Source organism: Ipomoea nil, unplaced genomic scaffold (genome assembly GCF_001879475.1).
Source record: "Ipomoea nil cultivar Tokyo-kokei standard unplaced genomic scaffold, Asagao_1.1 scaffold2036, whole genome shotgun sequence".
NCBI classification, from domain to species: Eukaryota; Viridiplantae; Streptophyta; class Magnoliopsida; order Solanales; family Convolvulaceae; genus Ipomoea; species Ipomoea nil.
The window spans coordinates 7,323,291-7,334,754 of NW_017618464.1; the positions used below are offsets into that span (position 1 = coordinate 7,323,291).

General features: G+C 48.0%; 1 pseudogene; it reads right to left on the reverse strand.

The window, feature by feature from the left end:
• Positions 1-8,539: 8,539 nt before the first annotated feature.
• LOC109147874 lies at positions 8,540-10,076 on the reverse strand (annotated as a pseudogene).
• Between the last annotated feature and the right edge of the window lie 1,388 nt (positions 10,077-11,464).

Below are 11,464 nucleotides of genomic sequence, written 5' to 3' on the forward strand. Positions count from 1 at the left end.
AGGCCGAAGCATCAAAGTAAGCCTCCAAGTCACGGACCGAGGTCTCCACCACTAGAACTTGGTGACCTCCGTCCAGGCACCAAGTCAGACAAGAGAAGAGAACCCGGAAAAGACCCCGGATAGACTCCCTCTGCCTAGACCAGGCAACCCCAAAGCAAAGCCCGCCACCCTGGTTACGGACCAAGGCAGCCGCCCCCCCTTCTGAAGCCGAAAGAGCAAGATTAATCTTGAGAGAACCAGAAGAAGGGGGGACCAATGAACAGCACGGATAACTCGGCGAGGCACATGTGCCTTTAGATAAGACACGATCATCCGCCAATTAGGCGGCAGGATATGTTGACCCGGCCACCGCCTAAATAGGCACTCAACCACGCCCCGAGCTACCCCAAACATAACTCTCACAACACTCGGGGTATCTCGGCCGTGTAAGCACCCATTGCGGTGTTTCCAAAGCTCCCAAAGAACCAGATATGGCAACCTGGTAAGAACAAAAGATTGAAGAGGGTTATGCGTACCACACCGCCCCTAGTTAGTGATCAAAGTCCGTAAACTTCTGTGTCGTGACTGGAGGCCGAGGGACGCAAACACTAGGTGCCACACAGCGCGAGCTGTGTCTCCTGAATAAAAGATATGTGAAATAGAACCGAAAGCAGGAGCCGGACAACACCAACATCTCGAAACGACCATATGGCCAAATCGAGATAGGACGTCATCCGTAGGCAGGCGACCCCGAAACACCCTCCAGGCTAAGAAGGACACCTTAAAAGGAAGGTGCTTATGCCAACATCTAGCAAGGAAGGGTTCCGGGTCAACCAACCTAACAGGTCGCAGAAAAGATTTCGCCGTAGCGAAAGAAAACATATCGTCAGATGCAGGGCGCCAAATCGGGATATCTCGCGGACCTTGCCCTAATCGGGACAAGTCCGCCTGTAACCCGGCCAAAGCCAAGTCCGAGTGATCAAACAGGTCAAGGACGCTATCAGTAACAAAGTCAAGAAGCGGAACACGGGAGTAAGAGACCCCCGGGAAAGGATAGAGTCTGCCTAGTGGACCAAGACCCGACCAGTTGTCCCACCAGAAATTAACCCGGCCTTGGAACAACCGCCAGCCCATGGCACGCTCTGCCTCCTCACGAATAGCCAACATCCACTTCCATGTATGAGAGTCTGAAGTCTGGACAAGCTTTGCAACCGGGTGAACCCGGCTACAATACTTTGCCCGCATGAAGTCTGTCCAAAGTGTGTGCTCAGTGCGAAAAGTCCACCATAGCTTCGCACTAGCAGCACGCACCATCAAGTCCAAGTCCAAGAACCCAACCCCGCCCTCTTTTTTGGGGAGGGCGAGATTCTTCCACGAACTCCAGTGATACCGGGACCCACCGGACTGCCTCTAAAAGAAACTCGCAAAACAACGCTCAAGGTCCCGGATCACCTGCTTAGGCGGGGCGCAGGTGGCGAACAAATGTAGAGGTATCGCCTGAAGAACTGAAGTAATCAAGGTGGCCTTCCCGCCTTTCGACAGGACACGTCGTTCACAACTCAAGCACTTGGCGTTCACCTTGTCAACTGTAGGGCTAAAGTAGATGCACTTCTTCCGTCCCACGTACACAGGGCAACCAAGATATGTAAAAGGAAAAGAGCGGTGAATACAACGGGTTGCCCTGCGTACTCTCCGTAACACTCTATCTGGAGTACGAGGGTGCATATAGAAAGCACTCTTCTGTAAACTGACCAGCTGTCCTGAGATAGACTCATACTCCTTGAGGGCAGAAATGACAGTCTTAATGGCACCCTGTCTGGCTGTACTGAAAACGATGATATCGTCTGCATATGCCAAGTGGTGAATGTGTGGGGTGCCAGGCGGCTGAGTGAAACGGGGGACTGCTGGATCCTCGTAGACACGGGCCAAGTAAACTGAAAGAACCTCAGCCGCGATGATGAACAAACTAGGCGACAAAGGATCACCCTGCCGCAGTCCCCGGGACGAAGTAAAGAAGCCCTTTTTTATTCCATTCACGATCACTGAGTACTAAACATTAGACACGACCCTGAATACCAAGTCAATCCAGACCTCTGAAAAACCGAGGCGGCGCATCACCGAGGTCAAGAAAATCCAAGAAACGCGATCGTATGCCTTAGCCATGTCTAGCTTAAGCACAACGTCATGCTTCTGCACCTGCAGTCCGTGGCACATCTCTGAAGCAAGTAGGATGTTATCTATAATCGATCTCTCGGCCACAAAACCACTCTGATGCGGTGACAGAAGGCGAGGAAGAACCGTGCCCAATCTAACCACCATCAGCTTTGTGACAATCTTGCTGCTGAAATTGCATAAACTGATCGGTCTGTAGTCTGCACAAGTCTCAGGGTTCGCCTTCTTCGGAAGCATGACGATGGATGTGTGCGTGATAGCCCGGGTAAAATCTCTACCCAAGAAGTAACTCTGTACCATCAAAACCACATCTGCACGGACAATATCCCAGCAAGCCTTATAGAAGGCCCCCGAGAAACCATCTGGACCAGCGGCACTGACTGAACTCATATGGAACACAACGGACGGCCTTGATCTCCTCCTCCTCTGGAACCACAGTCAGCAAATCATTGTCGGCCTCAGTGACCAACTACGGAACACAATCAAGCAAAGTAGTATCAAAGCCCCCGATCTCAGCAGTAAACATGTGCTCAAAGAAAGATACTGCCTGTGCTGCAATACCCTCTCTATCCTCAATCCATTGGCCTGTGTCATCTCGGACTCTATGTATGAAGAGTTTCCGTCTGCGCTCTTTTACAAGAGAGTGAAAGTAGTGAGAGTTCCTCTCACCCTCCTGTACCTCGGTGATGCGCGCCTTCTATTGCCAAAACTCTTCTTCAATCATGACTTGCTTCTGTAACAAAGCAACCCCTTCCTTATATTCCAATAAAGCGTGATCATCATCAGGGTGTTGCTGCAGGACCCTTTCAAGGGCTTGTACACGATCCTCATATTCTTTCAAGCGGACAAAAATGTTCCCAAAGACCTCTTTACTCCAAACACTGAGGGCCTTAGCAAGTCTATTCAGTTTAGGGGCCAGGACATACATAGGAGCACCAGAAACCGGGGCTACCCAACTATCACGCACCACCCGCTGAAAATCGTCATGTTTTACCCATACATTCAGAAATACGAAATGCTTCGGTACCACCTGCGCACTCAAAAGATCACATGATATCAGCAGGGGACTGTGGTCGGACGTGGCTTTTGACAAATGCTGAACGGATGTCTTGAAAATCGAGTCCCATACCGAGGTATAAAGACACCGATCCAAGCGCATCCAGATGGCCGCCTCCTTACGCCTCCCGTTCCACCAGGTGAAACAAGAGCCATAAATATTCGCGTCAATCAAGTCGCACGTACTCACACAGTCCCGAAAAGGCGTGGTTCACCGATGAGGGTACGGCAAACCACCCTTTTTCTCATCCACACTAAGCAAGCAATTAAAATCCCCCGCGATAGACCAAGGAACGCCGCCAGGTAGCCTAGTCGAAATAGAGTGTAACTCATCCCATAAAGGCACCCGATGGCGTTCTTTGGTCTTAGCATAAACAAAGGTAATCCAAAAGGGGGACGGCACAGTAGAGAGGGCACAAGCCACCGAGATGCACTGATCAGACTGGCCCTCAATACTCACCGAGAGATCGTTATTCCAGAAAAGCCATATTTTATTATTACAAAAGGAAAAAAGCGTGATCAAAACTAAAACGGAGCTGAAAATACCCAAGTCGATCTGGGGAACTGAAATGATCGAGTAAACAGAGGATAGATGGTGAATGTGATCTAAGTAACACACGGATCCGATGAAAGGACCCCTGCGAGGCAACCCACGCACGTTCCATACAAGAAATCTCATAAGGAAACTGGAGGGGCAGAAGAACGAAGACGGGGGTTGCCCCCTGGGTTTAGGGTTTAGGGTTTAGGGTTTAAGGTTTAGGGTTTAGGGTTGGGTTTAGGGTTTGTTTGTTTGTTTTTTTTTTTTCGAACATTGGAACTTTATTTCACCACAAAAGAGGCACAATGCCTTACAACATACGCCATAGGCCCAAAAGTGACCTATGGCTCACAAGGCATAAAGCCTAACAAACAAGGACCATAAAGGTCTAAACCATCACAAGGACCAAAAGGTCTAAAAACTACACAACTATACTACTAAGCACAAGGGCCATAATGGCCTAAAAAACAAGGCAACATGCCTAATAAAACCAAGCATCTCATGAGGTCCACCCATCTTGGTGGACCTCCCTTATTCCCCCATATACACCCTAGCATCATGAGATATAAATCCATCATCAATAAATCACCATGTAGAATCACCATATAACCATTCGGCCACAAGAGCTAAAACCAAAAGGGCCATTCGGCCTTATGATACCCATTCGGCCCATCATCATCCAAAGCCTATCGGTCCACCAAGATGGGTGGTCCTTCCCCTATTCCTGTACACTTCCAACAGCTAGAGCTACCCTTCTTCAGATGCTCAGAGCTCATTTTCAGCTGATGCACAGCCCTTCTGTTTCTGCTTGGATGTCCACCAAGAGGGTGGACCTCCTTATGCCTCCCAGCTTCAATTCTAGACATGAGACAACTTCTGCCAAGCATGCAGGCTTCAGAAAACCAACATCCCTTCAAACCACCCCTTCAACCAAGCCAGGCCATAAAGCACTATCCGCCAACTCTTTAGAGATTCATCAAGATAGATGAACCTCCCTTATGCCTCCTTGCAAGCTCCTGCTCATCAAGGAGCTTCTGAAAGCTCCTTTAACTTTTCTAGATATAAAGCCTTTGTTTTTTCCACAATTTCTTCCTTTCTTCTCTCAAACTCTTGCATCCCCAACTCTTTTTTTATGTTTAACATGTGTGCAGATATCTCCAACTTAGCCTTTTCCCAGGCTTCTTTCTTAACCACAAAGGCTCTGTGATCAATCTCTTCCATATTCTGCCTGCTCTCCTGGATCTTAGATGATCCTGAACTTTCAATGCCAGTCACCTCCCTTTCTCCTTTCATAGGGCTTCCAAGATCCTTCACCAGGTTTCTAAAATCTCCTTGGGTGTTTCCCAGTTTATCCAAAAAAATTCTATTCGCTTTTTGAACTAACTCACCCTTTTTTTCATGAAACCTCTCCTCTTCCAACTCTAACTGGGCATGCCTAAAGAATTGTAGCACTTCAGATCTGGCTTTTTCAATCACCTTTGCCTCTTCTTTGCTCACCACTTTCTTTGCTTTATCAATCCAAACCTCCAGCTCCATTAGTGGCTCAAATAAACCAGAAGATACTTGAGGGCTCTCCTTATCCAGGCTCTCTCCCCTCCTCTTATTTTCAGCTTTTCTGGCCTCACTTTGCTTCCTTTTTTCTCTTCTTATTTGATTTTTGGACAACCCCTTGCCTTGTCCTGATGAGCCTCTATTGCTCTCTTCTGTAGAATTTCCAGATTTCAGCATAGACCTTGGATTTCCAAGCTCACTCCCTTGCTTCTGATTCTCTCCAGATTCAGGCCCTGGGGTTCCAGGCTTCTGCACTCTAATGCTCATCTCAGAATTCCCCAAAGTCCCATTTTGATCTTCCTTCTCCACCAAATCAGCCCATTTTGGGTTTGAGCAATCCTCCTTCATGACTTTAGTAGCCACTTCTTCCATAATGTTCTCAGCAGCCTTTAAGATGGCCTCCTGTACCAAGAGTTCTTGCTCAGACAGAGTCAGGTCAAAGCACAGCCCCTGAGCAGCATTTCTGCATTGTTCCTCAGAGACATTTTTACAAGCAGTTGCAGGGCAGGCCTCCCTTTCCTTATTTATGAAGCCTGGACCTGAGTTCTCTTGCACATTTCCACAAACAGGTGGTGGACCTCGTTCTGAAGCTCCTGCCAAGCCTTGGTCTTCATCCCCAAAGCCCTCAATCCCACCCCTCCTTCTACATCTTGCCAGATTGTGGCCAAAACGACCACATATCACACAATACTGTGGAGCTCTTTCTACCTCAATTCTCTGCCAAAAGCCAGCCGGTTTCCTATCTCCGCCATCAATCTCAATCCAAATTCGGTCATACAAAGGTTTAGACGCATCAATTTCAATTCTAACCTTCGCAGTACTCGGCCTGGTTCGTCTCAAGGTTGCAGAATCAAGAGCTACAACCCTTCCCACCGGAGCGCAGATTCGCGATAACAATTCAAAGTTAAATAAGTGAATTGGAAGAAGCGGTAACTGAAGCCATACCAGTGTCATTGGAGAATCGAGATTGGGGAGGAGATGTTGCTCGGAGGTCCATCGCGAGAGCCATAATCGACTTCCTTCAACCATCAACTGACTTCTCATCCACGCCCTCTTGCAATCATCTTCTAGGGAGAATCGGAGCAGGATACATATCTTATTTAAAGAACCAATCTACAAATCACCTATTGGTTTCAGCATCTCCTTCAATTTCGTCCGTAGACAGTCCAGTGGAGGGCGATCCTTCGCAAACCGTCCAACCAGAGAGCATCTCCCTTCCGCTTCATCTAATTTCATCCAATTTGTTTTTGAAATCGTGACAATCGGCCTGTTATCCTTCAGATTAACAGATTGATGCAAGAGCTCTGTCCGAGCCGTCCATCTATCTCCTTCACTGCCTACTTCGCACTTCTGTCCAATTTCCGGGAATAAGTCCCTTATTGGGCTCTGATCATTGTCCCGACGCTCTGGCTGGAATCGCGGGATCGAACTAGTCAGAATCGCCGTCTCCGGCGACTTAACCGTCGCCGGAAAGTCGCAGGCGACCACCGGCGCCGCCGTCGGACCTCCCTCCACCGCCAGCCTGGGGCTGGACCTCCCTCCACCGCGATTTGATTTTGGTTTTCGAGGTTTGATGCCCAATTGGGTTTAGGGTTTAGGGTTTATGGTTTAGGGTTTGGGGTTTAGGGGTGGGGTTTGGGGTTTTTATTTTTTTTATTTTTTTTTATTTTTTTTTATTAAAAAGCAAAAGGCATAAAGCCATTACAAGGTCCAGGAGAGTTAGACCCTACATGGCCTAAACCCCCAAAAAACAACAAGTAAATAAAATTACAAACGAAGGCCCCCGGGGCTATAACATGCGTGGCCCCAAGTCCTATGCTAGTCATATAGCTAACACTAGACCATAGGCTAGGATAAAATACTAATAAAAGCTACTAAGTAAAAGGTAGACTGCACAGCTGCTCGAAATGATGTAAATGCAAATGTAGCTCACCAGCGCCACAGCTCGCCATATAACCGTGTAGATGGATGACAAGAGGAACAACCACCTTTCTTGTCATGCGCCATAGCACCTCCCTGCCAGTTGCCCCATAGCGTCCCAGCACTATGATGCAATCCGACAGGGCTGCAACCACAACCGCAACATCTCCTGGGGTGCTATTGACTGCCCTGAAACATGCTCCCGGCTAAGCGTAATTTTTTTTTTTTTGAACGTACAGAAATATCAGCACACAGGCCTAAGTCAAAGATAACATGACTAATACCAGATCACAGGCCTAAACTTCGGCACATAGGCCAATGCACAAGGCAGCCAATAGCATCAACCCCCGATCAGCACCAGTAACGAACCAGAACCAACCCTAACGGGATTAGCTACTATGGGCCAGCAGCAAGCCTAGACTACCCCCAACGGATTTGAAAAACCCCTACCCGGCCACCGTTCAGCCCGGGCCAGGGTGCAAATTCTTACCGCTTGCACCAACGTTGAGGCCTGGTCTATCTCAAAAGATGCCTGAAAAGGCGAAACCAAAAAGCCTATAGACCAGTCAAGTGCCTTAGAGGCCAAAGAAGCAACCTGCAGAAAATAGGAACATGATAGAACAAAAAAACATCCTGCTCCCCTGACCCCAGCCATTTCCAATAAATTTTACATAAGGTGAGTGTATAAGGTATTAACAGGCCGACGCGAATAAACAGCAACCCCCCAAATAAGACCCATCACCCCCGGAGTCCAGAAGGAACTCGGCTATTATTGGCCAGCAGCAAGCTTGACCAGGTCAACGGATTTGATTAGTCCTGCCTGGTGCACCGTTCAGCCCAGACTAGGGTGCCATGTTGTACCGCCAACACCTTACGTTGAGGCTCAGTCCCGACCAGCAGAATCTCATCGCCTCCAAGTCCCGTCCCCCCCGGAGCCCGGAAGAGACTCGGCTACTATTGGCCAGCATCAAGCCTGACCAGGTCAACGGATTTGATTAGTCCTACCTGGTGCACCGTTCAGCCCAGACTAGGATGCCATGTTGTACCGCCAACACCTTACGTTGAGACTCGGTCCCGACAAGCAAGACTTCATAGCCTCCAAGAACACCTCACACACTCTCTGTTTTTAGCTCACCTCAACTCTTTCTTTTCCTTTCTGTAATCCCTCATTTTACCACTCTTTCTTTCTCTCATATTCTTTTCCCCTCATTTCTTTTCTTTCATTCCTCATTTCTCTTTTTTCTCTTTTTTTTTTCTAATAAAATTTTCTTTTCTCATTTTTCATTACAAAAAGTGATACAATTCGTCAAAGCAAACCGTAGCTCAAGGCGGGTCATAATCATAAAAAACCACCGATGGGATATCATCATGAACCAGCAACGCACGCACCCTCGGTGGTAAGTCTGACAAATTACGGAAAATAAACTCCCCATCCTTATCCCCAACCCAATCTGCCAATGCAGCCACCGGGAGATTACCCTGTGGCAAACACTGGAGAACAAAAATAGATGCCCAGGAACAAAGAAAACGGAGTCGTGACACCTCAGAGTCAAAAACCCATGGACTAGGTACAGTGGGGTCTACATAACCCTTAAGCTCAGGCAATACAGACTCTAGGACCAGGGACCTAAAACCCTCAGCTAAACACCATTCAAGAGAGCGGTGCATACCATGGAAAAAGTCCCGAAACCCATCGACTGCAGAAATAGCTAAGCCGTAGCAGAAACCACCCCCCCCCCCGATTACGCACCAAGGCAGCAGTCCCACCCAACGACTCAGAATATGAAAAATTGAGCTTTATAGAACCGTCCGGAGGGGGATCCCATCTAACAGCCCGAACTACGCGCCGCGGTACAGCGGAATCAATGTAGGACAGAATGACCTGCCAATTAGGTGGCAGGATGTGTTCTTGCGGCCATCGCCTAAAGAGGCATTCTGCCACCCCTTTGGCAACGCCATACACCACTCGATATACACTGGGCGACCCTCTACCATGTAAGCATGTGTTCCTGTGCTTCCATAACTCCCAAAGGATAAGATAAGGCAACCTGCAAATAACAAAAGCAACAAGACGGTTATGCGAAACCACTCGCTTCCACCCAGTCAAGAGCGTCCGTAGACCTCGATGACTGAACTGCAAGCCGAGTGATCCCATAAAAAGGCCCCATACAGCCCTAGCAGTGTCTCCCGCATAAAAGATGTGATCAATAGTTTCCCTAACAGGGTTATTGCAGCACCAACATTTGGAAATGATAAGGTGCCCAAATCTAGCCATGGCATCATCAGTGGGCAAGCGACCCCTTAACAAACACCAAGCAAGAAATGACACCTTAAAGGGCAAATGCTTATGCCAACATGCACTCAAAAGAGGATCTGAATGGACCGGTTCAGGTTTCAATAAAGATTTTGCAGAGGAAAAAGAAAACAAACCGTCCGTAGCCACTCGCCAAATAGGGATGTCAGCTACTCTTTGACCAAGCCGGGACATGTCAGCCTCCAGTCCAGGCGGCAGAAGATCATCATACGGTGAAAGGTCCAACTCCCCGTTCTGAATGAAGTCAGACAGTAGATGTCTAGAGTACTCCACCCTCGGGAAGGGGTAAAGGCGCCCTAGTGTGCCGAGGCCGGACCAGTTGTCCCACCAGAGATTAACATCCCCGTGAGTCACGCGCCAACCTAATACTGCCTCTACCTCATTCCTGACGCTGAGCATTCGCTTCCAAGTGTGTGAATCGGAGCTTTGCACTAGTTTCGCCACCGGGTGAACTCGACTGCAGTACTTAGCAGTCATGAAACTCCCCCAAAGTGAATACACCCTGCGGAAATTCCACCAAAGCTTTGCACTAGATGCCCGCACCATCAGGTCGAGATCAAGGAAGCCTACTCCACCCTCTTTTTTAGGTAGGGAGAGCGTTTTCCATGAAGCCCAATTGTAGCGTGCACCTCCCGATTGCCTTCAAAAGAAGGCGGCAAAACACCGCTCCAGGTCCCGAATAACCTGCTTAGGAGGAGCACAAGCTGCAAAAAGATGTAAAGGAATAGCCTGCAAAACAGAAGTAATTAAAATTGCTTTCCCCCCCTTAAATAGCAGCCGCCGCTGCCACCCAAGGCATTTGGCCTTTACCTTGTCCACAACAGATGAAAAATAAACACACTTCTTCCTCCCCACATAAATAGGGCACCCAAGATAAGTGAAAGGGAAGGATCTAAGAATGCATCTAGTGATGTCCCCAATCCTACGAATTACCCGATCCGAGGTGTCAGATGCATATAAAAAGCACTCTTGGGGAAGCTGACCGACCATTGGGCCAGAAATCCCTTCATAATCTTTTAAAGCACGAATAACTTTGCAGATTGACCCCTATTTCCCAGTACTAAAAATAATAACATCGTCAGCGTAAGCTAAGTGATGAATATGAGGAGTACCAGGAGGCTGAGAGAATCTAGGGACAGCCTCGTCCTGATGGACTCGAGCTAGGAATATAGAGAGGACCTCTGCAGCAACTACATCCTGGTTTCCTAGCGTAATACCATGGCACATCTCAGAAGCAAGTAGAATATTATCAGTGATTGACCGCCCCGAGACGAAACCACTTTGATGAGGAGACAGCAATCTCGGGAGAACAGGAGCCAACCTGACTACCATTAACTTAGTGACAATTTTACTACTAAAATTGCACAAGCTAATTGGCCTATAGTCAGCAAATGTCTCCGGGCTTGCTTTTTTGGGCAATAGCACAATTGAGGTGTGAGTAATGGACCTGGTAAACTCCCTACCAAGGAAGTAACTCCTGACCATATTAACCACATCCCTCTTAACAATTTCCCAACAAGATTTGTAGAATGCCCCAGAAAACCCGTCAGGGCCTGCGGCACTAACAGAATTCATGGCAAACACAACATTTTTAATCTCATCCTCCTCAGGGATAGCAATAAGCCTAGCATTCTCATCATCAGTCACCAGGCGAGGTACACAGTCAAGTTTAGACAAATCAAAGTTACCTGCCTCCGCAGTGAATAGACTTTCAAAGAAGGAGACAGCATTTTGTGCTATCCCCTGTCTATCCTCAATCCATTGTCCTGTATCATCTTTTACCTTATGAATATAGAGTTTCCTTCTTCGCTCTTTTACCATCGAGTGAAAGAACTTGGAGTTCCTGTCTCCCTCCTGAACGGCCACCATGTGAGCCTTTTGTTGCCAATATTCTTCTTCGATGGAAATCTGTCTTTGCAGAAGAGCAACGCTCT